The sequence below is a fragment of the Rutilus rutilus genome (assembly GCF_951802725.1).
Source record: "Rutilus rutilus genome assembly, chromosome: 4".
NCBI lineage: Eukaryota > Metazoa > Chordata > Actinopteri > Cypriniformes > Leuciscidae > Rutilus > Rutilus rutilus.
In genome coordinates, this window is record NC_140212.1 from 34410650 (window position 1) to 34436736 (window position 26087).

At 39.7% G+C, this 26087-nt stretch overlaps 1 long non-coding RNA gene across 1 annotated transcript; it reads right to left on the minus strand.

Moving 5' to 3' along the window:
• Positions 1-278: 278 nt before the first annotated feature.
• LOC311290016 lies at positions 279-26071 on the minus strand. The gene is made up of 3 exons (XR_014627286.1): positions 25766-26071; positions 3143-3199; positions 279-751 (listed from the first exon to the last, which is right to left on the minus strand). It is a non-coding gene; the product is annotated as an uncharacterized lncRNA (long non-coding RNA).
• Between the last annotated feature and the right edge of the window lie 16 nt (positions 26072-26087).

The window sequence follows — 26087 nt, forward strand, 5'->3', positions numbered from 1 at the left end:
AATAACTCTTGTGCTTACTGTGGACTGAAAATCTCATTAATACAATACAGCGCTTAATAACCTGAAGCTGATGTGACTTTTATTCATTCTCAGGATATGAATTCTTGATAGTTAAATTTTCTCTAATGAAAATGCTAATTTTTGATATCAACAATTACATTTCTGATATCTGAAAATGTATTTCTGATATCAATAATTAGAAGTGTAATTTTTAGATATATAAAATGTATTTCTTACTAGTAAACAATGACATTCATGAAATCAGAAATGAATATTGTTGCTAGTAGCGATTAAATTGCAGATATCAAGAAAATACATTTTCACTAGTAACAAAGTAATTCCTGAAATCAACAATCAGTATTTCTGATACTGATACTGAATTTGAATGTCAGCCTATGGTGAGATTTCACTAGTGAAAATACAATTACAGAAATCAAGAATTATAGTGTTTACTAGTTTACTAAGAATTCATATCCTGAGAATGAATAAAAGTCAAAACAACTTGCCTTCACACATGCAAGTTAATTCAGCGACGTCCTCTTCTTTCTGGTTTGGATGGTATTGTGAACATGATTTTTAATGTCTCTCCAATGTCTGCTCTGAAGTGCTGGCTCTGCATCTATGCACTCGATGCATTTGTCTTTCCCCGGGACTCTCAATAAGGTTATGCAACTTCCAAGTTGCCGCCAAACTGCTTTTTTTTCGGCATCACTCCAAGGCCTTCTTTTAACCATCTTCTGCGCAGCAGAACCTAAATAAACAGAAAGACACATCGTTCCATCAAAGTCAACAAATCATGGAATCATAGGAACACACATAAAACAATCAATTTCCATATTTCACATCATGTAAAAAGTTGCATACAGGTTACACCGGGTACAATTCCCATAACACCCCATGTACTCGTGACTAGGGATAGGCATTTCAAGCAAAAATAATATTCAATGACTGAAATCAGCCGGATTGGAGCTGTATCCAGATCAGATGAAGGACCTGCGCCTAGACACGACTGCAAGGATCCCTAATGCCGAGTTCACACTGCATGATTTTCAGAGTAGTCCGATCGCAGCTCTTTTCACACTGCAGGATTGTGAATCTCTGACAGCTCCAGATATTTAACATGTCAAATATCTCACGTGCGTTGGCGACTCGTCTGCGATTCTCTCTGATCGTGTCTTTTATCATTCACACTGCGTGATTGTCACTCGCGTGAACGAGCACCGATTTGCCTAAGATTTCAGGCATTTGTCGGCGATTAAGAGAAACCTGTCGGCGAGCGAAAATCAGGCCTAAAATCATGCGTTCTGAACTCGACATAAGTGTCAGCAGAGACCATGTCAATTAGACTCTCCCCTGAAGGATCAACCTTCCCTTTCCCTTAGTACAGATCAAAACATTATCAAAATGATTCCACTGAAACGACTTAATTTGGTGAGGTCACTTTTTAAAGAAAAACTATGCATCTGCACACATACACATTAAAATGGACATATCTATAAACTAAACGCATAATACACATGTAAATGCTGTCACGTCTCCACAGATACACGTTTCTGAAGTTTACACACAGATTATAACGGTCACGGTTTCAAAAAAATTGAAACCTATCTTAAAGTTTGCGTTCTCAGGCCACCAAAACCCTGTTGTCGTGTACATCATGAATGGCTCCAGAAGCACTAAAAGTTTGAAATTAATCACAAACTTCCCATAATGAACATTTCCTGATAATTTAGTGATCCCAATGCCATCCAAGATGTTCATGTCTTTCTTTCTTCAGTGGAAAACAAATTAAGTTTTACATTTTTGAGGAAAACATTTCAGGATTTTTATGCTAACAATGGACTTCAATTGAGACCAACAAATTTTAAAATCGAAATCTGAGACTAGAGACGTGGGCGGAAGTAATGCCTCTTGTTTACAAGCTTGGAGAAGGATCGTTGAAATTGTACTGTTTGTTAAATGACATATTTATGTCTTTGTGTCAGGTTATTGTTTATATGGTCCTTACTTGTGTGTGCCCTGCATGGAGTCCACTAACGTTACCGCAGCGCATCTTGATGTGAGTGAGCATATATTTTTAATCTCAATTTATGTTCCTAAAGTGAAAGCTCTGCGGTCGACCACACGCCTGCGCATTTTGCTGGGTTTTTTTTCTCTGGAAACGAAAACAAATAGTCTTTGTTTATGTAGAGAAAGAGATGTCAGTCGTTCACATGGCAACTTATCTGCTAACGTGAAAATGAGAGAGCGCTCTAAAACACAAATGATCTGAGGCGCCTACATCAACTCAACAACACGCATGGAGTTTAATCAGATTCATGTACTTTATGTTGTCTCGCGACGCTGGGAAGAATAATAATAGCGATATAGTAATAATAATCCTGGAAAAAATTATGACCGCTCAGATGCAAAGCTACTGGAGTCACTACAGTAACTCTTCATCAGTCTGACAGTAGCTGTCAATCAATCCGTCACTGCGGTCTCAGGTGCACAACCCCACTCAGCCCCGCCCTCGGCCGTGGGGGCGGTACTTCCGCCTATGTCTCTGTGACCTTTCCAAAGTGGTGACGTAATAACTGGCATAAAAGAATATAAATGTCTTTTTTTTTTTTTGAAAATGACAGATAGTTTGGCTAGATGAGACTCTAATCTTCAGCTGAGAGCGTGCAAAAGCCGTTTGGACCTCTTCAAAGACCTTAAAACTGGGTTGATTTGGACTTCAACATGTTAATATCAATTGAAATCCATTGTAAGGATAAAAATCCTGAAATGTTTTCCTCACAAAAAGTTAATTTCTTTTCCATCTTGGATGGCATTGGGGTGAGTAAATGATCAGGACATTTTCTTTTTGGGGTGAGCTAATCCTTTAAGGTGAACAATAACTTTCTTGTAGAGCAAAAACAATCTCTGTTCCCTAAATGTCTGCGTTATAAAACAATCTGTGTTATAAAAAAAGCTATATAAATGAAGATGACTTGACTTGTAATGGCCCAAGGGCAGTATGGCCAAGAGGTTAAGGCACTCCTAATAGTACATGCACACGGCTGGGCAGCTAGGGTATTTTGTAGGTGGTTACTAGGGTATTTCCAAACAGTTGCTAGGGTGTATAAGGTGGTTATTCATTGTCAACAAAGAAGCTTACCATTTCTGTCAGTCTTAGAGGATCTCTTCATTTTGGTCTTTATGTAAGTGTCAGGGCCTTGTGGGTGAAGAGAAGAGACAGCCAATGATATACAGGCGCTTCTTAATAAATTAGCATGTGTTCATTTATTTCAGTAATTCAACTCAAATTGTGGAACTTGTGTATTAAACAAATTCAATGCATACAGACTGAAGTACTTTAAGTCTTTGGTTCTTTTAATTGTGATGATTTTGGCTCACATTTTAACATAAGGTTATGGTAATGACTGTTATATTGTCTGTTTTGAAATGTAAATAATATAGTCCTTAAATTTATTTCTTTATTTTTGTATGGTATCTAATTTTTTTTATATTGGGTTTCATTTGTGTTATGGTAACAGAGGTCTTTTATTTTGACGTTCGCCCGCGTGAGCGGATATAATGCACATATGGTCCAAACATTTCAGTATGGAACGAGACCCAAACGTACATGGTTGTGGTATCAAAGGTTTACGGTTTGCAAGGAGTTTAAAAGGATTTAGCTCCTGGTTTAAATGGAGAACAAGGTACAGTTATAGACTTCCTGCTATCTTTGTTTTGTTTTGATTTATTTTCTTTGTATTAAAATTAATTGTTGGTTGTTTTGTATAATGTTTAGGTATGTTTAAGTCATTAATCTTTACTTATGTGGTTTTGATGTATGTCTATTTCAAGGTTTATTCATTTTGGTATTTTGTTTTCTTTTGTACAAGTTTTTACATTGATTCTCAACGAGTCAATGGTGTCCAACGGTGATCGTATGTGATGACGGACATTCAAATAAAGTGTGTGAGAATCATCAATCGAAGAGTCCAACCTTTTTTAAACCAGGCAGCTACAGTAAAAGCTTGCCATCATCGGGACATTCTAAAACGCTTAACGTGAAAAACGCTTAACATGGCTTACTGTACTAAGACAGTGATATTAAATGACCAAACTCAGTACACAACATATTTATATGCCATACTATGTATAAAAAATCAGATGAGCCCAGAAATTGAACGCAACGCGTTTAATTACACATTAAGCATTTTTCTCCCATTAAACGTTATAAGAAAACGCTTAACGTGGATTACTGTACTAAGACAGTGATATTAAATTACCAAACTCAGTACACATCATATTTATATACCATACTGTGTATAAAAAATCAGATGAGCCCAGAAATTGCACGCAACGCGTTTAATTACACGTTAAGCATTTTTCTCCCATAGAAAACCGTTATAAGAAAACGCTTAACGTGGATTACTGTACTAAGACAGTGATATTAAATTACCAAACTCAGTACACATGAGTTAAGCATTTTTCTCCCATAGAAAACGTACTCGGTTACTAACGTAACCTCGGTTCTCTCTAGAGAGGGAACGAGTACTGCGTAAGAACTTACGCTTGGGGGAAAGTCTCTTTCCGCGAGATACTGAAGCCAAAAATTATCCTTAATTTTTATATAATGCAAAACGCGTTGCAGCAGCATACAGACATAGGCGAGGCAGCTTACGCGCCTATTGGCTGCCCTGCGGCAACTGCAGCAGCCTATCGAGAAGGCGCTCTTGACACCTTGACCAATGGGGGTGCTTCGCGCCCATTTGCATAGCGTCCGCCGAAATAGGCGTGGCCTAGGGCTATAAATATAGCGTCGAGAGGCTGGTTCACTGGTTTTCATCGCCGGAGCGAACCAGAGCGAACTGCAGGCACGGCAAGGATACGCAGTACTCGTTCCCTCTCTAGAGAGAACCGAGGTTACGTTAGTAACCGAGTACGTTCACTTACGAGAGGTTCTCTCGTACTGCGTAAGAACTTACGCTTGGGGAACACAATGTAAAACGCCGTGCGTGCTGAGATCCAATACCAAAGTCCCAAGGGCATGTGCCCGGGGCCCATATGGTACATGATCATCAGGGACTCACAGAGAGCCCAGGAAGAGAGGCTAAAGCATCATTCCTGAATAAGTAGCATAATAAGTGCTTTAAAGGAGTCATAATGTTGTCTTACCTTGGATACCCAAATGCTCTATTATAGTATTTTAGGCACTTCTAAAAAAGAAAAGTGGAAAAAAAATCAACACAGAGCCCCTCAGACCCTTATTTCTAAAGGCATTATTGTCTCGCGAGATCTGATGCGATGTTTTGGCTGTCGTGGACGGTCATTATAATAATGCAAATGAGGGGCGCGTTGATTGGTTGCAGGAATGTATTTTACTACTTCCAAGCGGTACAAAAACAGACTAAATACTGCAATAGCTCAATAAATGTGACGGTACTTATTGTTAGTGAAATTGTAATCACAACCAAAGAAAAAAGAAAAAATACACCATTGCCATATACATTCTTACAGAAGCCCCACTAACTGAAAGCTATTTTCGATATTTTAGGTCAATACTGCCATAGCCCAAAATAATATCTGCAGTTATATGCTCATGGACGTGAGTTGCAAAAACCATAAACAGCTCAGGTAAACCTCTGAGAAATGACGGCTGCTCTGCACACACACGCAAAGGTCTCTCGCTCCCTCTCTCTGCCGCGCGCTACGTATGCGCGCTCATGCTCGCTCGCGATTCCGGGAGATTTAAACTAATTTGCGGGCATTAGGGAGCCGGTATCAATACGCGGGAGACTCCCGGAACTTCCGGAAGACTTGGGATGTCTGTGTTTTGAAAATCGCTGTCCGTGGGTCACTCTTAGATATATTTAAATACGTCCACACCGCAGATATGTAATGTTGCTTCAGACAAGCACGTGCAGGTCGCGGTGTCTGCTGTTTGCGTCATCACAACATTTCGGCCGTATTGTTTCGGTGATAAAAGTCTTTCGGCCGAAAACCGAAAATGCACTTTTGGGCCATTTTCGGCCGAAAATTTTCGGTGGCCGAATATTCGGTGCATCCCTAGTGGTATATTGTTTTCATACTTGCATTTAAACAGTTTTAGCCACTGAGCATGGACTCCTGTACCGTCACTACTGTAGCTGCTAGTGTAAAACAAAGTGGAAAGATGTGGCTAGCATTCGTAGAGTCCATTCCCCGTGTTTACCTCGAAGGTAACGTTACATACAATAGCCGCATTAGCTGTTAGCTGCTATTTGTTAACCACAGTAGAGCAATAAAAACACAGTCTTACCTTTTCAATTTCTGGCAAGTCCCTGATGGTTGGGATGGCACCTTTTCCCAAACGGAGCTTCGAGGCCAAGTTCGCCTGATATTGCCCCAAATTTGTAAAAGATTCCGGTGTAAAATGTTTAGCACACACACCTAACGATACGCCACTTGAAAGAGTTGTTGGGACAGCGTCATTAAAAATGAATTTCATCCACTGTTCCCTGATAGTTTCGTCCGTTTTTGGTAGATAAAACACATTTGCATGTTGTTTGTGGCAGTCACCCACAGAGCATCTCAGGTGTGCACTCGATTTCTCCATCTTTCTCGAGTCAACTAAACTGAATCTGAGGGGGAGAGGGGGAGAGGGGCGGGCTTCCCGCGGCATAGGTTTGCGGTGTCCATATTTGGTATATCCTCCCCCGTCTTGACGTCAAGAAGGGGAAGAAATCAAAATCTCGTTTTTTCGTGCGCGTGCACGTGGCCTATTTTACAAACCCCGAGGTAAACAAACGCTTCACTTTTAAATATCGGCTTCCCGGCCAGTGTACAATCATTATGCAATCATAACATACATTGATTCTCGTGGAAAAGTGAAATTTCTACATTATGACTCCTTTAAGATAATAGTGTTCCACACAGGGCGAAATTAGGCCTGATCTGATGAAAATTATGGGTCTTACAATTGCCCTCAGGGCTGCATAATCGATCCGTGAGCATTGCTCATCAACTCCCAGTATTCTGAGCCGACATCGGGGCAGATAGTACTGGCTTATTAGACCGACAACAGCTTAGCCTGCAAAGCGGGAACTTTCAGGTTATAAAACCTGATAAATGTAGACGGGGAGGCCCAGCCTGCCGCCATACAGATATCATGTAAAGAAATCCCACTAGACCAAGCCCACGAAGAGGCCATGCCTCTTGTGGAGTGCGCTCTGACACCTAATGGGCATTGTAGGCCCTTAGAGATGTATGCCAGCGCTATGGCATCCACTATCCATCTGGATAGGGTCTGTTTCGTCACAGCTAGCCCTTTAGAGCGCCCGTAGAATAAAAAAAATAGCTGCTCTGTCTGTCTGAAAGCAGATGAGCGAGACACATAAGCTCTTAATGCCCTGACCGGGCAGAGCAAAGCGGCGTCCTTCTCCTCGTCAGGGACCGATAAGGCCGACAGGGAAATTACCTGGGACCTGAAGGGTGTGTTGAGGGATTTAGGAACATACCCGTGTCTCGGTTTGAGCCTGACAACAGAGTCATTTGGCCCAAACTCCATACATGTCGCGCTTACTGAAAGCGCTTGCAAGTCCCCCACACGCTTTACTGAAGCGAGAGCCAAAAGAAACGCTGTCTTGAAGGACAAGTGTTTGATATCCACAGATTGGATTGGCTCAAATGGGGCACCTTTCATGGCCTCCAAGACCGTGGAAAGGTCCCATATGGGAACTGAAGGAGGTCTGGGAGGGTTTAACTTCTTCGCTCCTTTTAGGAAGCGAATGACCAGATCGTTCTTCCCAAGTGACTGGCCTAGCGTTGGTTTAGCAAACGCCGCTATAGCTGCCACATAAACCTTGAGCGTGGAAGGGGTTCTGCCCTTTTCCAGAAGCTCTTGTAAGAAGTTAAGAACGTCCGTCACCCAACAGTCCTGGGGCGACGCGCCACGGGCTGTGCACCAGCTAGAAAACACAGACCATTTTGAGGAATAGAGCTGTCTCGTAGAGGGAGCTCTAGCCTGCGTGATCGTGTTTAGCACTCCCGAAGGGAGGTGAGCGGGTACCCATTGATGGCCCACACGTGTAGGGCCCAAAGCTGAGCTCGATTTTGGCCCAATGCCAAATCGAGCCCTTGGCCTGGGTGAGGAGGTCTCTCCTCTGCGGTATCGGCCATGGGGCAGAGCTCGCTAGCTGCATCAGAACTGGGAACCAAACCTGTTTTTTCCAGAATGGAGCTACTAGTAGTACCGAGCATCCACTTTCCCTGATCCGCTCTATTACCTGAGGTATGAGCGAAATGGGGGGAAAGGCATAGAGCGGGCAGCGGGGCCATACGTGAGCCAGCGCGTCCCTGCTCTTGGAGAAGTATATCGGGCAGTGAGCGTTTTCTTGAGACGCAAACAGGTCTACTTCCGCTTTGCCGAACTTCTTCAACAGCAATTGGACTGTCTGTGGATGTAGGGACCATTCTCCTGCCGGAACATTGTTCCTGGACAGTCTGTCTGGTCCCAGATTCAAGTGGCCGGGCACATCGGCTGCTCTCAGAGAGCGCAAATTGTGCTGGGCCCAGACCAGGAGGTGTTCCGTCAGCCTGTGAAGGGTTCGGGATCTGACAACTCCCTGGTGATTTATAAAGGCGAACACACACTAGCCATGAAAAGTGTGATCCAGTAGCAACTCCAGTCTGATATAATGCACCGGATAGCAGAGCAGGAATGTCAGCAGAAGGCGGCGCGGCCAGCGGCTTCGATGCAGACTCGTCCCGCTGAAAGGCTTCTTCAGACAGCGCGGCTTCTCTCAGGGTCCAGCGATGCGTGAGCTCCACTGAAGAGATGAAAACCAGCCTCTCGACGCTATATTTATAGCCCTAGGCCACGCCTATTTCGGCGGGACGCTATGCAAATGGGCGCGAAGCACCCCCATTGGTCAAGGCGTCAAGAGCGCCTTCTCGATAGGCTGCTGCAGTTGCCGCAGGGCAGCCAATAGGCGCGCAAGCTGCCTCGCCTATGTCTGTATGCTGCTGCAACGCGTTTTGCATTATATAAAAATTAAGGATAATTTTTGGCTTCAGTATCTTGCGGAAAGAGACTTTCCCCCAAGAGTAAGTTCTTACGCAGTACGAGAGAACCTCTCGTAAGAGAACCGTTATAAGAAAACGCTTAACGTGGCTTACTGTACTAAGACAGTAATATTAAATGACCAAACTCAGTACACATCATATTTATATACCATACTATGTATAAAAAATCAGATGAGCCCAGAAATTGAACGCAACGCATTTGATTACACATTAAGCATTTTTCTCCCATATAAAACGTTATAAGAAAAAAAAAACTTTTCCTCTTTATCTCCCTTTTGTGAACACGCCCTTTTAGAGCACATGGTTGCCTCCAACCAATCACAAATCTTTGTTTTTGATTCGTCCAATCACCACACAATGTAATTTTTTGAAATGCATGCAACTGTTTTCTGTAGGTATATAAGACACTGTCAGTGGCACAAACTGTCATTTGTGCAGTCGCCTTGCTAGAGTCGCTGTATGTCTTGCCGTCATTCAGTTGGATTCAGACTTTTGAAATCAAATCTAAATTTCTTTATAAAAAGCCTTTTTAAAGGCTACAACTCATTTTCATACTAACTACCAGGGTATTCTTAATATACATATATTATATTACATTATATTATATTATATTTTTTTTGTTGTATTACATTGTTTTTGGAATCGAATTTTCTTTATAAAAAGAACTCAATTTTACAACTCATTTTCACTGGTGTCATACTAATTAAATACGTGTATCATTCGTTCTTTTCATATTCAATTGAGATTCCAAAATCAGAAAATGAAAAAACGGTTTGTTATTTCGTCATTTGTTTATAAATGTGATACCAAAAAACAAATAACGGGTCATTTTTCATACGTTTGATTTAATGCTTAGATCAAAAATAGGAAATGAAATAAAGGGGGCACGACCGATTTTGATTTTGATGTTTAATTTGTTTCATTTGCGTGAACCGGAAGTTATTTTCCAAGATAGATTCAGTTTTATCTTGTTCAGAGGAACTAAAAGGATGACTATCAAAGATGATGACATGACGACCGAAAAAATCGGCAGGATCTTTCAGGTAACTTATTGTAGTTTCATCTAAAAAGAAGTCTTACTTGTTCTGTAAAATTGCACTGATGTAACGTTAACTGTTAGCTAACGTTACTTTATTTTATAACTAACGTTGTACCCTTCCTTCACTGTTTACATTTGCAAAGGTACATGGCCCCAGTCTCTACATCACCGATGACAGCAACATAGCCCTATTTCCTGGGCCTGATGGCCGTTTTAGCACTTTAGACCTCATTTTAAGAGGACATTACGAGGTGCACGGCGAAAGCAGCGTGGAAGACTCATCTACCGGCAGTGTTGCAGCAACACACCCTACCCGCTTTTCTTTCCACCGCCCAACCAGCGCTGCAGGTTCTGCTGCAGGTTCTGCTGCAAGGGCTTCAGCAAATCAAAGAGCTAATCTGACAAAAACATTCCAAAGGTGACCAAATAAAACTTTCACCATCACACCAATGTTAAGAGTATGTTAATATGATTACAGTTGTGTTCAAGGCAATGCTATGCTTGTTATAATGCTAGCCATAACTACATACAGAAATAACATTTTTTCAGAAGTGTGACTTTAGCATATTTGACACTGATAATACATCTCCAGAAGAATGCGCTTTCAATGAAATGGCTTCATTATGTTATCAAGTCACTACTATATCTGCATAATTCACCTGGATGCATTTGATAGGCTGCATTATGAATATGGCTGTATCATAGGAATAAAGCCTAAACAATATAAATTAAGTAAAATAAATGTTTTCTATTATCAATATTCAGGAACATCTTCATCGCTGAACTTGTGGATGGCAAGTTGGAGACTAGCACAACGCTGACTGTGCGTTTTTCAGAATTTGAAGCTTCTGTTATGGGCATCCTCTACAAAGTCAATGATGCCCTTGAACAACAGGATTCACGCATCCTTACTGACGGCCAGGGGAACAAAATCTTGGACTCTGAAGGAACCAGAGGTATAACTGAACACTTTGTATTGTTTATATGAAAAAAATATGAAATAGTATATATAAATCCAGGATACCTTTATTGTATGCTTCGAATGAACTTATTTGTATTAGGAGTTATTGCCCATCTCCTGAGACATGCCATGCCATTTGCATAATTAATGGACTATTTTCTACACAGGATCAGCATTTTGGAAGCAAAATGCAAGGAAAATATTTGCTGTGAAGGAAGAACACTTCTTGCAGTTACAAGCTAGTAAAAAGAGGAGACTGAGGTATTTAATTTGGAAATTTTATATACCATATATAAATTATATAAATTTTATAAATGTTAATTTAAATTTTATTTAATTTTATATAAAATATATATAAAAAAAATGACTTTAATGCAAAAACAGTCAGAGTTTACACTTAAGTTTGACAGCCCTAGTTTAAATTGATTACTGAGTGTCTGTGCAGCACAACATGGTTATCATCTAACAAGTTAACTTCTCGGCTTCAACAGGCTCGGTCAGCTTTCAGTGTGCACATTTCAGAATTTGCATATTTCATTAGCCCGTGTTTGATGTTAAACAATGTGCATCCTGCAATAGCAAAGCTCAGTACACAGCTGTTGCAGCGTCTATGTGTTAGTATGAATGTCTGTTTATTTATTTATTTTACATAATAGATTTTTTTGGTGACTTGCTATTTTTCAAAAACCTTTTTGTGAGATTTGCCTTGACTAAGTACGAATTACAATTATTTTCACAGAGCCATTATGTCCACAAGGAGGAGGAGGAAAAAGCCTATAGACGGTGCAAAGACATACATTCTGTCTTGCACTGACAAGGATGGGTTTATGCCGAGATTCATTGACCGTTACAAAGGTAAGTTGCAGAAGATTCCTTGACACAACTTGTGCATTTCAAAAGCAAAAAAGTATTATTGGTGATGTAATGGCAGGGTACAGTTTTTGTGTGTTTTCAGGTTATATATTCCTATTTTATTTTTTTGCCTTTGTCAAAGACAGACAGTGATCGAAGTGAGTGTGATACTTTACAGCCCTGGCAAGATTGTCAGAGTGCTTTGTCAGAATATTCTACTGAAGTGTCCAGAGAAGTAGAGCCTATTGCTGTGGTAGACTAGCTGCAGTTTAGAGTTTAAGGCAAATTTTCATCTTGATTGATCCCAAATAAGTGACATGGAAAGGAAAGGGCGAAGTTAATAGGGATAAAACATCTGCATTATAAAACATTAAAAGTAGATGTCATTAGCACTGCAACCCACTACAGCACCCAGGTGTTGATCCGCCATCGTCTTCTCTACTCCTCAGAACCTGAGCGGAGTGGGGTAGGAGCTTGTGGCCCCCCCAGAGTTATTATATCACAACTCCAGTCTGTTTTAGGCTGCCTTTTAGTGACTGCCATTGGTTCACAGCCATTTGAATGCAGAAATACTCAAAAATGCAATTTTGAGCTTAATTTTCTAAAGATATGTCCTCTAGCTTTAGAAAAATGCCACAAGAACATGTTAACAACACGAAAAACATGATTTTCATCGGAGTGGGTCTTTAAAGCTCATTTGCACAATACATTATTTAACTAGTCTCTCTATTTGTTGTATATACGTTTGTTATATTGCTTTTCTGTGTCCTATATTTATTTTGTAAATCAGGAATACTTTGTTTTTTATATTGCTATTTAATATTTAGTTTCATGCCTTGCTGCGGCTACAATGTAATTTTCCAGTTTTGGATCAATATAGTACATCTGTCTGTCTGTTTATGTCAAAATTCTGAGTTGCATGATGTTCTTACGCTTCACTGGTGTTACCTGGACTAAATGGTACACGGCACTCTCAGTTTAACCCTCTGGGGACCAAGGTGTTTTTGGAGCCCTTGAGATGTTCTGACATGCCTTGAAATTTGTGCTTTTTCAGTTATTTATAAACATGTTAATGGCAAAGGTGTAAATTCACTCTATATAGCACAAACAGGGCTACCAAAATATGCGGGCAACGTGTATGTAGATGTTTGTATTTTTAAGAGAATAATGTTTATGCGTGGTTATTGGAAAAAATAAAAATGAAAGTGGCTGAATTAAGACCACAAAACACATATTAAATATGTGTCCACAAGACTTTTGTCTAATTGATGTTGTACCTTTGAGTTCTAGCTTCAAAATTATGTGAAAATAGTCTTGCTTTATCGTTCACAAAAAAAAAAAAAATACATTGATTTAAATGGTGTAAAACAGGTTTTGCTTGGAAAGCCAATATGCGAGGGGGAGGAGTAGTTTACACCTTAGATTACAGTGTCCCACCCACTCTGCATAATGACTCTGCATAGCCTAATTAGCCATTCATTCAGGTGTGACACTGACTGAGCCACAATGCAAGGACAATGTATTTAGAAGAATACTTATATTGACCATTTAAGATTTCGCTTACATCTATCTTGTAAATATGTTTAGCTATTTTATTAAAAATGTTACAATTACAACAATAATTACAATTTCAACAATATTTCAAGTGTACTCTTTCTTTGTAAAAAAAAAAAAAAAAAAGAAAGAAAAAAAAAGATTATAGGCCTACATTTTATCATATGTATTCATTAGTTTGAATATAGCCAACATTGGAACATCTAACATCTTAGTCTATGACTTTATTTTTGACAAAAATAGTGTGACTAACGCCTGACTAACGTTGTTTTATTAAAATATCAGGGCTTATAAATGTTAATTTACGTTGCTTATACAAATATATTTTATTTCAACATATTCCAGTCGATTTTTACTCATCTCAGTAGGCTATGGCAAAGCAGTTTATTCTTTCACACACAGACACGCGATTCATATTTAGGCTAAACACTCTTTACAAATATGTACCCTTCATTCATCTCACAGAAACGCGAGTCATATTATAGAAATGCGATTCATCTTTTTGCGGTTTATAGGCCTACACTAACGTTATTCCATAACGTTATTCCACACTTGAGAAAAGAAAACAGCCTACCTCACTCCTCAGCGCGATCTGCTGCTCATATCAGGAGATATTTCTCCTCATCAGCACTGTGGAAACTTTTCTCCATAAAGGATAATGTCTCACTCGCGACCATGCTCTCGACGCGCTTTGTTTACAGCTGATGTGGGGGCGTTTCACAGACTGAAATGGTTCTCGGAATTTGCATTTGAATAGCGCGCGCTCTCCGGGGAGTGGTCAAATTACTGTGAATCATCTCGTAATGAGCTCGACTGGAGTCGCTCTCTTTGTATACAGATTACAGAAACTAAGAATATTTGTTTTTTATATAAATGACTTCAATTAAAAGATGCGATCTCAAGCTTTATGCCCGTGGGTCTGTTTGCCTGTTTGACTGAATTTTCGCGTAGTTATAGATCATTTTCGAACGCGTTTCAAACGGGAGTTTACTGACAGAGAGAAGGCAGAAATCGCATCATCTTAATTTTTCTTTATTTGTCAAAAAGCAAAACACTTTATTTTTATTGTGAGTATACAGAAAAAAAATAGAAACTGAACAGGATCGATTGATGTATTACACGAAAATGAAAGATCAAAATTAACAGAGCATTTAGTGTTTATTTTCATTGCTAAAAAAAAAAACGAGCAAAACGCGCGGGCACGTTTTTGGTCCCCAGAGGGTTAAGGGAACCGAACAGAGCATAGACAGGACCTCAGTGATGCATTGATGTGGATGGGTCTGCATCAAAAACATTTTTTGGCCACATAAAGTCTGATCAAAAAAGCACTTTACCTGTAGAGTGTGTATCACAACTGGGAGAGTGCTGAGCATTGTCTGCAGGTAATACACTGACTAGATGCAAGAACCTCAACCTCACTTTGAAAATACTGTAGTATCTCTTTTTGAGTCCCACAATGAAATGTTTAATTATTATATATTATTGTAGGAAGAGGAGTGTTTGCCACACACCCCATTGAACCCGGGGACTTCGTGTTGGAGTACAGGGGTAAACTCCTCACACAGGAGGAATGCAAGTCAAGAAAATACTCAGAGATTGAAAGCACATTTCTCTTTGACTTTCAGTGGCAGAATCATCACTTATGGTAAACATTGAAAGATGGATGTTTTGTATTGATTTAGAGAAATTACGAGTTAACCCTGAAACAAGGGTTTAATACTTGATGAATGAATTCAAATACTCTATAATTATTTTGAAAATAACTCTTTCAATAAAACTTTTAAAAAGATGTAAAACTATTACCATTTTTCTGAAACTTTTCAGCCTGGATGCATCTGAAGAAGATGCATCTCTCGGAAGATTGGTCAATGACAACCACAAAAATCCAAATTGCGTTATGAAAAAAAATCATAGTTGACAACAAACCACATTTGTGCCTTTTTTCTCTGAAGAAAATAGAAATAGGAGATGAAATTGATTACAACTATGGTGATTCAAAATGGCCTTGGCGCAGTAAGGTGAGTTGGTTAGATTAAGTATAGAGATTTCTCTTTTTTAAGTTTTTGTTGCAAAAGCAATTTAGTATTTCTCCAATATTAACCATGTTTCCAATATTACTCTTGACTGTCTATGGAAATGCATTTAATCTTTGATCTGTGATGTGTGTTAAAATGAGTTCTTCTTTATCTGCAATCCAGTTGAAAAAAAAACAAGCTCCAGCCGCAGCAGAAGAGAATGAGACCAGCCCTGTTCCTCAGATGCTAAATGATAGACCAAACTCAGATCAGACCTGCACACAGGTAAAAGTACATTCAAACACATTCATCTATGCTGACATGTATGTGGTGGTGTAAATGGTGGTCTAAAGTGGACCAATGCTTATGTGGCTTTATATTGGGTGTTAAAGGCCAGGTAATGTCACACACACCGGCATGTTTCCAGTCATGTTCTTATGGGGTCCTTCCATCTTCCAAATACATTTGTTTCTCTAGTCTCTCCTTTACACACTCATATGTCTCTAGTCTGACCCATGTGGGGCCCTTCCGTCCAGTTCTTACTGTAATTGTTTTTAATGCACTATGGCAACACCTGACATGACCTCAACTATGATTTTAACATTCGTAATTGTATACTGTATCTGAGCTGTTAGATGTTTTAAAGCATCTTTTTGATTTGAATTTTGATTTTAAATATTTTGATTTGATGCACTGAAAACCCCTGTAATGGTCAATTGGACCATGGACCAATGCTCATGGGGCTTTAAAGTAGTCAGGTGACCTTATTGGGTTGTAAAGGCCAGTCCCATTCTTGTGGGGCACATTTTAATGCATTATGGTAACATCTGGGGAGAAAAAATAAGAAAATCTGCATACTGGGTTAAAGCTCACAGTTACCTTTTATTATTGACTAAAAAACAAACGTTTCGATCCAAATGGTCTTCCTCAGGCAACTATATGATAGTATTGTAATACTATAGTATAGCTGTACTCTGATTTTAACATTTATAATTGTACACTGTCTAAAAGGGCTGATGTTCACATTTCTGGATTTAGATTTTTAGTCAGACCATGCCATGTTTCTTTGGCCAACCTTTCTAATTCCATACTTAATGAATTTTTGTTTATTTTTAGGTATTTACTGTCCAAGGATTTTCACTGGTTGATTATCCAGATAGTGATGAAACTGATGAGGATGGTATGGAAAACGAACCTCTTACCCCACACCTGGATGTTATTATAGGGCAGAATGATATTGGCCCAGATGTTTCAGATCATTTGTACGATTCAGATGAAACTGTTGTGAAAGAAACTTGTGATGAGGCTTCTCCAAGCAACCATTCCAACAATCAATCGGATGATGAACTTGTTCCACCACTGAGACGCACAAAAAGCATTCTGGTAAGCCCCAAAACACATTTTAACAATATAATTAACTTGTTTATGTGATAAATTTTGTGCCACTAGTAAGCGAATTTGAATTATTTTATATTTGAATGGGAATCATTCACTTTGAACCTGAATCGATTGTTTTGAACAATTGCTTTTAAAATCTGAATCTAAATGGACTCATTTGAAATTGAATCAATTGGATTGGCATAAACACCTGCAGGAGAGATCAGCGCTCAGGTGTGTGCTTAAAAAAAAAAAAAAAGATACAACGTGCCCAGTGGTGTAGGCTACTGGTCAGCCAGCATACCGGGACAAACCCCGGTAGGCCGACGCTATCACTCCCGGACGCCGCGGCCGGTCTCTGTTGCCAAAATCCGGTCGAGTCCTCCTCCTCGCCTGGTGCATTAATTATCAATTAAATAGAGATCACCAACAATCAATCAGTAATCATTTATTAGAGAAGCTCAACTCTTCTTTTCTGACTGATTGCTGATTTTTTATTGATAGGGAGACAATTGTGAGGTGAGGAAGACACTTCGGAAAATTGACTAATCTCTCCCTCTCTCTTGAGTAGTTCCATGTCTACAGGAATGACACTATATCATTATGATGAATCATTTGCTGTGAAGTCATTAAATTTAACAATCAAATGCATGAAAACTGAAAAGTTACTTTTTTTGTAATAATTTTGTCAATGTTTACTCCACCTGGAAGGCAGTTGGACATGGGCCTCAGCAGGTGGATGGAGGGGTATTATTGGTCAATAATTTTCATAGGTGTCTAGCTCACCTGACAACCTCTGAATGGTCTCCCTATCAATTAAAAATACAGCAATCATACAGCAAAATATCTCCATGTCTCCCTTTTTGCAGATGGATAGAGTACAAGATTTTACCCACAGTCTCTATGATTCAAGTAGTGACAGCGCAGAGAAGACTCCTTTTTTTAAGCCTGAAAGGGATTCACAGAAGCTGAGAAGAAAGTCTTGCCGTCCCGTAAGTCTTTTTGGGGGGGTGGGGGTGGGGGTGGGGGGTTCTTTTGTGTTTTCATGATTGTGAAAATGTCTGTTGCTCTTGCTAGTGAGTCTGATGGGGATTCTTCTAATTTGTAAATTTACTTGTACTGAAAATGGTCCGTACAGATTTTTCTTCATTTAGTATCCTGAGCCTGTTCAATCAGTATACTCAGGTTTTTTATATTTAATGTTGCAGAAATAGTTATTAACAGATGTGTTTGTTTTTAAAGATTCAGATGAATCTCATGGAATCGGATGACTCAAACTTAGGTAGCGAAGAGGAGTATATTCCAAATCCCATGGATGAAAGCACAGAAAGTGATAGCAGTATGGAATTAACCCTGGAAAAGGAAAAAAAGAACAAAGGTGCATCATCCAGTCAGAGCAAGTTTAAGCCCAGAGAGAGAAGAAGTAGATCCTCCCGAGAGAGTGGAAGCGAGTCCTCCAGACAGAGCAAGTCTAAGCCCAGGGAGAGTGGACGTAGATCCTCCAGAGAGAGTGGAAGCGAGTCCTCCAGACAGAGCAAGTCTAAGCCCAGGGAGAGTGGAAGTAGATCCTCCAGAGAGAGTGGAAGCGAGTCCTCCAGACAGAGCAAGTCTAAGCCCAGGGAGAGTGGAAGTAGATCCTCCAGAGAGAGTGGAAGCGTGTCCTCCAGACAGAGCAAATCTAAGCCCAGGGAGAGTGGACGTAGATCCTCCAGAGAGAGTGGAAGCGAGTCCTCCAGACAGAGCAAGTCTAAGCCCAGGGAGAGTGGAAGTAGATCCTCCAGAGAGAGTGGAAGCGAGTCCTCCAGACAGAGCAAATCTAAGCCCAGGGAGAGTGGACGTAGATCCTCCAGAGAGAGTGGAAGCGAGTCCTCCAGACAGAGCAAGTCTAAGCCCAGGGAGAGTGGAAGTAGATCCTCCAGAGAGAGTGGAAGCGAGTCCTCCAGACAGAGCAAGTCTAAGCCCAGGGAGAGTGGAAGTAGATCCTCCAGAGAGAATGGAAGCGAGTCCTCCAGACAGAGCAAGTCTAAGCCCAGGGAGAGTGGAAGTAGATCCTCCAGAGAGAGTGGAAGCGAGTCCTCCAGACAGAGCAAATCTAAGCCCAGGGAGAGTGGACGTAGATCCTCCAGAGAGAGTGGAAGCGAGTCCTCCAGACAGAGCAAATCTAAGCCCAGGGAGAGTGGACGTAGATCCTCCAGAGAGAGTGGAAGCGAGTCCTCCAGACAGAGCAAGTCTAAGCCCAGGGAGAGTGGAAGTAGATCCTCCAGAGAGAGTGGAAGCGAGTCCTCCAGACAGAGCAAGTCTAAGCCCAGGGAGAGTGGAAGTAGATCCTCCAGAGAGAATGGAAGCGAGTCCTCCAGACAGAGCAAGTCTAAGCCCAGGGAGAGTGGAAGTAGATCCTCCAGAGAGAGTGGAAGCGAGTCCTCCAGACAGAGCAAATCTAAGCCCAGGGAGAGTGGACGTAGATCCTCCAGAGAGAGTGGAAGCGAGTCCTCCAGACAGAGCAAGTCTAAGCCCAGGGAGAGTGGAAGTAGATCCTCCAGAGAGAGTGGAAGCGAGTCCTCCAGACAGAGCAAGTCTAAGCCCAGGGAGAGTGGAAGTAGATCCTCCAGAGAGAGTGGAAGCGAGTCCTCCAGACAGAGCAAGTCTAAGCCCAGGGAGAGTGGACGTAGATCCTCCAGAGAGAATGGAAGCGAGTCCTCCAGACAGAGCAAGTCTAAGCCCAGGGAAAGTGGAAGTAGATCCTCCAGAGAGAGTGGAAGCGAGTCCTCCAGACAGAGCAAGTCTAAGCCCAGGGAAAGTGGAAGTGAATCCTCTAGTCATAGCCAATTTGACTTTAGCCAGAGAAGACTTTTGGAAAGATGTCATGATCCCACACAAAGATTTCCAAATAGCAGAGTTGATGGGAATAAAAGGAAATCGCAACATATTCTGAAAACAATGTTTCAGTGCCCCTGGAAGAAGAGCAGTATATCATTGTCAGTCCTACTTTAAAGAAAGATGATGGATCCAGAAGCTATAACAAGAAACATTTCTGCTTTTATTGCAGGAAGTTTGTCCAGAAAATGTCAAGACACTTGTGGCGTAAACACCAAGATGAATTTGATGTTGCGAAAGCATTCAGTTTTCCAAAAAACTCAAAGGAAAGAAAACTACAATTGGACTACATACGAAATAAGGGAAACTTCGAGCACAACAGTCATGTTTTGGAAACACAAAAAGGAAAACTAATCCCATGTAAACAACCGGGAAAAAAATCAGAAGGACATACATTTGCACATTGCATTCACTGCTATGGGTTGTTCTCAAGAAGAGCGATGTGGCGGCATTTCATGGTCTGCAGCTTCAAACCCGAAAGTACTAAACCAGGTAAAAAGAGAGTTCAGGCATTGTGTGCTTTCGCTGAACCTTCTCCATCGGAATATACAGACGCGTATTGGAAGTTCTTGAGTGTAATGATTCAGGACAAGATTGCAGTTGCAATTAAAGGAGACAACTGCATCCTCAATTATGGGTTCAGGTTGTTCAAAAAGAATGAGAAGATAGTCAGTCAACACCAGTATATACGCCAAAAACTGAGAGAACTTGGCAGGCTTTTATTGGAAGCTAAAAAAAAAAAAATCACACGTGTGAAGTCCATTCAAGAACTCAAACCTGAACAGTACTCCCAGGTTGTCAGAGCTGCAAAGAACCTATCTGGATTCAGTAAGGAAATTGGGATATACCAATGTCCCTCTCTTGCACGCAAGGTAGGACACAGCCTGCATTCGTTGGCTATGTTTATCAAGTCCGAAGGACTGAAAAAGAAAGATAAAGAAACCATTAAAGATGCTGAGGAGTTCGCACAGTTGTATTTAGAGAGTTGGAGGTTTGATATTGCAGGCCAGGCATTAACCCAGCTTAACAGGGCCAAATGGAATGCACCGCAACTTTTACCTCTTACACAAGATATCCAAAGGCTACATTGCTATCTAGAAGAAAAACAGCAGCAACATCTCAAAGATTTAAAAGAACATCGTTCATCCACAAATTGGAAGGAACTTGCAAAAGTAACGCTGACTCAAGTTATGCTTTTTAATCGGCGGAGAGCAGGTGAAGTGTCCCGAATGCGCCTGTCTGCATACTTATCGAAGGACACATCAGAGGAACAGGGAGATGTAAATTTGGCCCTCACAGCGCTTGAGCAGAAGCTCTGCAGGCATTTTGTGCGAATAGCAATTGTTGGAAAAAGAGGAAGGAAGGTTCCTGTTCTTCTAACCCCATTAATGAGAGAATCACTTGATGCTCTTACTGAGAAGAATGTGGGGTGCTGAAGGACAATGAATATCTGTTTGCATTGCCACAATCTGCCCATTACCTCAGGGCCTGTGACTGCATGAGGCAATTTGTCAGTGAATGTGCTGACATAAAAAATCCTCAAGCGCTAACATCAATTCAACTGAGGAAACATATTGCTACCCTGTCTACTGTTCTAAACCTCAAAACCACCGAGCTCGACCAGTTGGCAGACTTCCTTGGTCATAATATCGCTGTTCACAGGAAACACCACAGGCTCCCAGAAAGCACCCTCCAATTAGCCAAAGTAAGTAAAGTCCTCCTTGCAATGGAACAAGGACACCTAGGAGATTACAAAGGAAAGAGCCTCGATGAAATACAAGTCGATGTGAATGGTAATTAACTTTATATTCTTGAAGACACAATATATGACATTTAGTCTTCCGCATTCAGAAAACAACTATTTACCATGTAAAACATAGGGCAGTAATGGTGACGGGATGAGAGATAATACTACTGTTGTATACTCTTGCAGATTGCCCATAGTTTCAGCTTTCCAAACTCAATTTTTTATCAATTATCATTTTAGAGACCATTGACATAGAGGGACCTTTAGCAGAGGACATTGAAGGTATGTGTATACGATGTTCCTAAATTGATTCTAAATGATCCGTTTTAGATATTTTGTGTATTGTATTCTTAAGTTATTTCCCTCTCCAGATGTCAGTATGCTAGGAGATGATGGGTCAGACGATGAGGTCAGCATGTCATCCACGCAAGAATGTACCTCCACATCACAAAGTCAAAACCAGGGAGTGTCTGCAACCGGTGAGCTTGGACGCAATTCTTACCTTTCGTGCATTTCACACAGCACGTGGCAAAAATTTGAACATCAACAACTCCACCTCCCTCCTTTGTCCCACCCACCTCTTTCTCCTGAAACTCTGTCAGGAGACCTGTCTGATGCAGAGGCTGCACAATCAGTCAAACACAACCCCAGTTTTAAAACTGAACACTGCATCAGTACTGCCTGAAATTACAAGTAGCATTAACTTCGAGGTTAGCGTGAACCCACCTGTTTATATGTTGCTCTAATCTCTCGGCACAGACTTCATACAGGGATAGCACTGCTACTCCAACACGTCCCTGTCACTACAGAACATCTGGAATGTGCGCGATAAGGTGATGCAGGACAATTCCCTGAGCACATTATCCAAGTCTGCTTCATGGCCGTACCATGGGTGCAGCAGGCGTAGTGATATGACGCAGCGCCTAAAAATAGTCCCCAGCTTGGTAACTTCTTCCAACGTGACCGGGACTAAGTTTGTCTAACCTAGTAGACCTATTTTCAGGCGGTGCGTCATATCACTACGCCTGCTGCACCCATGGTACGGCCGCACAGTTCCTTGATTATTACGCCGGAATGAAAGTAGTTCCTAGCCATATAGGCTTAGAAAATCGTAACTTTTCATTTTCCGTCGATCTTAGTACACGGTTTAACTACAGAAGAGTCAAGTTTTAAATAGGAAAAATATTGAAACTCTTTGGTTATTTTGAAAGAAATGCTACTGGACTAGTCTGAATCAATGATCTATGCTAAGCTATGCTAAAAGTGGTACCGTCAGACCCGGAGTTCGGCTGAATGGATTCTAAAACGGTAAAACTCATCTGTTTAACTCTGGGGGAGTTGTAAAATGAGCATATTTCCGAAAAAAGTGGAGTATCCCTTTAAAAACGGTGGTTGCTAACAAGTTGCTAAAAGGGACTACATCCTTTGGCGGGGACTTTAGACGTCATCATGACAAACAGGAAATCTCTCTCTTCAGCCTCACGGTCTTAGAAGTTTACCTTTCAGTTAATATACATAACGTTATATATTTAGTCTATTCAAATTGTAGTTAAAGGTAACCGATTACCAGTTCTTTATTTCTGTGGAGAGACTGTAGTTCGACAATGGTGTTTTTTGTCCCAAGATGCAACCACAAGTCGTCGAATGAAAGATACTCGTTTTACCGTTTTCCGTCCGATGTTACCCAGCGGAGACTGTGTTCATGCCGTAAGGTAAGCTCACACAACGATGGGTGGGTCCTGCACCCTGATATTGTGAACTTGGCTTTTACCCACTTATAATAATATGATTGTATTTGTAAACAGCATTAGTTAAGGCATTAGGTAACAATGATATTAATCTTTGTTATTTTAGTAGTAAATGTTAATTATATTTAATGTGCTATATAAACGTGGACAGATCAATGAAGAAGATTAATGTAAATGCTGGAAAAACTCCATTCTAATTTAATACAAATATTTTATTGTGTGACTTTGTAATTTTAATCTGTAAAGGTGTTCCATAAAACTAACATTGCTTATTTTGAATTTATCCTTAGACGAGCTGACCAGAAGCCCAGTGTCCATTCTCGCATCTGCAGCTGTCATTTTCCTGCAGGGGAAAAAAATGTCCCTGTTTTGTTTTTATCCACAAATTATGTTCCCACTGGACAAATTTGGGAAGATCATTCACACTCCCTGAGACAGGATAGCGCTGATGTGCCTAAAAATGTTCCACCACCCATGGATGAAGAGGAGGAAATGGCTACACAATTGAATTATCAGTTTTTGCAATTAGTATATAGTTTGTTTTTAGTTTACTTATTTTATGAAAATAAAGATGTTTACTACAACTCTTGCTGTAAGGTTTCTGTGGCTCAGTGATTAGAGCATTTTGTTAACTGTGCAAAAGGTTGCGAGTTCAATTCGCAGAGAACACGCTATGTATAGCCTTAATGCACTGTAAGTCGCCTGTCTGACAAATACCAAAAATTAAATGTTCAACTATTGTATACTACTTGTATACTATTGTAACTACACTCCAGTCAGCTCACAGTAATGTGAATGTGAGATAAAATTTACTACACTGGCTCTCACATTGAGGCTTGGTAAATTTTTTTACCTTACCAGGTAAAAATATATAGAAATTGTTAACAAAATGAGTATATATGGTTTATTTAGGGAACATATATGGTTTAATTCTAATATATTATAATAAGCATTTGTTGATGTTATTGGACAATTCTCTTTAATTTCAACATATACAGTACCAGTCAAAAGTTTGGAAACACTACTATTTTTAATGCTTTTGAAAGAAGTCTCTTATGCTCATCAAGCCTGCAGTAAAAAAAAAACAAAAAAAAAACAGTAATATTATGAAATATTATTACAATTTAAAATAATGGTTCTCTTTTTTAATATACTTTAAAATGTAATTTATTTTTGTGATGCAAAGCTGAATTTTCATCAGCAAGTACTCCAGTCTTTGGTGTCCTATGATCCTTCAGAAATCATTCTAATATGATGATTTATGATCAATGTTGGAAACAGTTGTGCTGCTTAATATTTTTTTTATAATCTGAGATACTTTTTTCAGGATTATTTGATGAATAAAAAGTTAAAAAGAACTGTATTTATTTAGAATAGAAATCTTTTGTAACAATATACACTACCGTTCAAAAGTTTGGGAACAATAACTTTTTTTTTTAAAGAAATTAGTTCTTTAATTCAACAAGAATGCGTTAAATTGATAAAAGGTGAGGGTAACGATTTATATTGTTAGAAATGTTTTTATTTTGAATAAATGCTGTTTTTATGAATAAATGCTGTTAACGTTTTACTCATCAATGAATCCTGAAAAAAGTATTCCAAAAAAATATATTAAACAGCACAACTGTTTCCATCATTGATAATAACTGAGTATCAAATTATCATATTAGAATGATTTCTGAAGGATCATAAGACACCAAAGACTGGAGTACTTGCTGATGAAAATTCAGCTTTGCATCACAAAAAATAAATTACATTTTAAAGTATATTAAAAAAGAGAACCATTATTTTAAATTGTAATAATATTTCATAATATTACAGTTTTTTTTGTTTTGTTTTTAACTGCAGGCTTGATGAGCATAAGAGAATTCTTGCAAAAGCATTAAAAATAGGTACTGTATAATACAACTATTATATTAAATGTTTGGAATTTAACTGTGTTATGCTTGTTCAGAGATTATTTGTATAGTTATCTTAAATACATAGAACATTTATAACTCCTCTATCTCTCCCTAGTTTTACTTACCGAGACTCGATAAACCTTGTCCCTCATGCTGGCCCGTACAATACCGGCAAGTAAACCAGCATCTAAGCTGCACTGTTCTACATGTCCAGATTTATAGTGATTCTCTCCTCAATCTATGGTTTTTCTAGCGTCTAAGAAAAAGGACATAAGATTGGAAAATGATACGGCCATAGCTAACGTTAGTGCTTCTGAGATGGTAAAAGCGCGTTTTTTTTTCCTGGCGAATTAGCAAATGGTATGCAAACATACAATCAAACATAATACAGTGCAAGATAACCTTTAAAGTTTATTTTGGGGCACAATGATCAGGCATAATAATCTTAATCACAAAGAAAATAATATTAAGGTTTATATAAACTAACAAAATAACAAACGATTTTTAATCCAAAAAAAAAATCTCAGAGAGGCACGCATAAACAAAAATAGTTTCTAACATTTTTGGAAAAAACGAATGGGCAATATTTCTCATGAAAAAGTGGATAAGTGTTCATACACAGCGCAGATCATAATGAGCGAAAATAAAGAAAACTTACCAGTTCTGCTCCCTCATTCTTGTCCTCCAGGCGATTCTCTAAAGCTTCAAGCTCTTCTTCAGTGTTTGCCGGCTTCACTTCATAACTTGTTCCAGCAGATGAGGTGGCAACGTGAATTTTATCCTTGATTTCGACAAGGAGCTGAAGAACTCTCTTCTGGAATTCTAGCCAAAAAAGAAGCGACCAATTATTATTTTTATGGACACTCTTGGCCAGGGCTGAATGATCTGGTTTAAAAATAAAATAAAGAAGGGAAATTGCTACAGCAGGTATTACAAATGAAGTATAATTCTAAGTAGTGGGAATGATCAAGAGTTTTGCT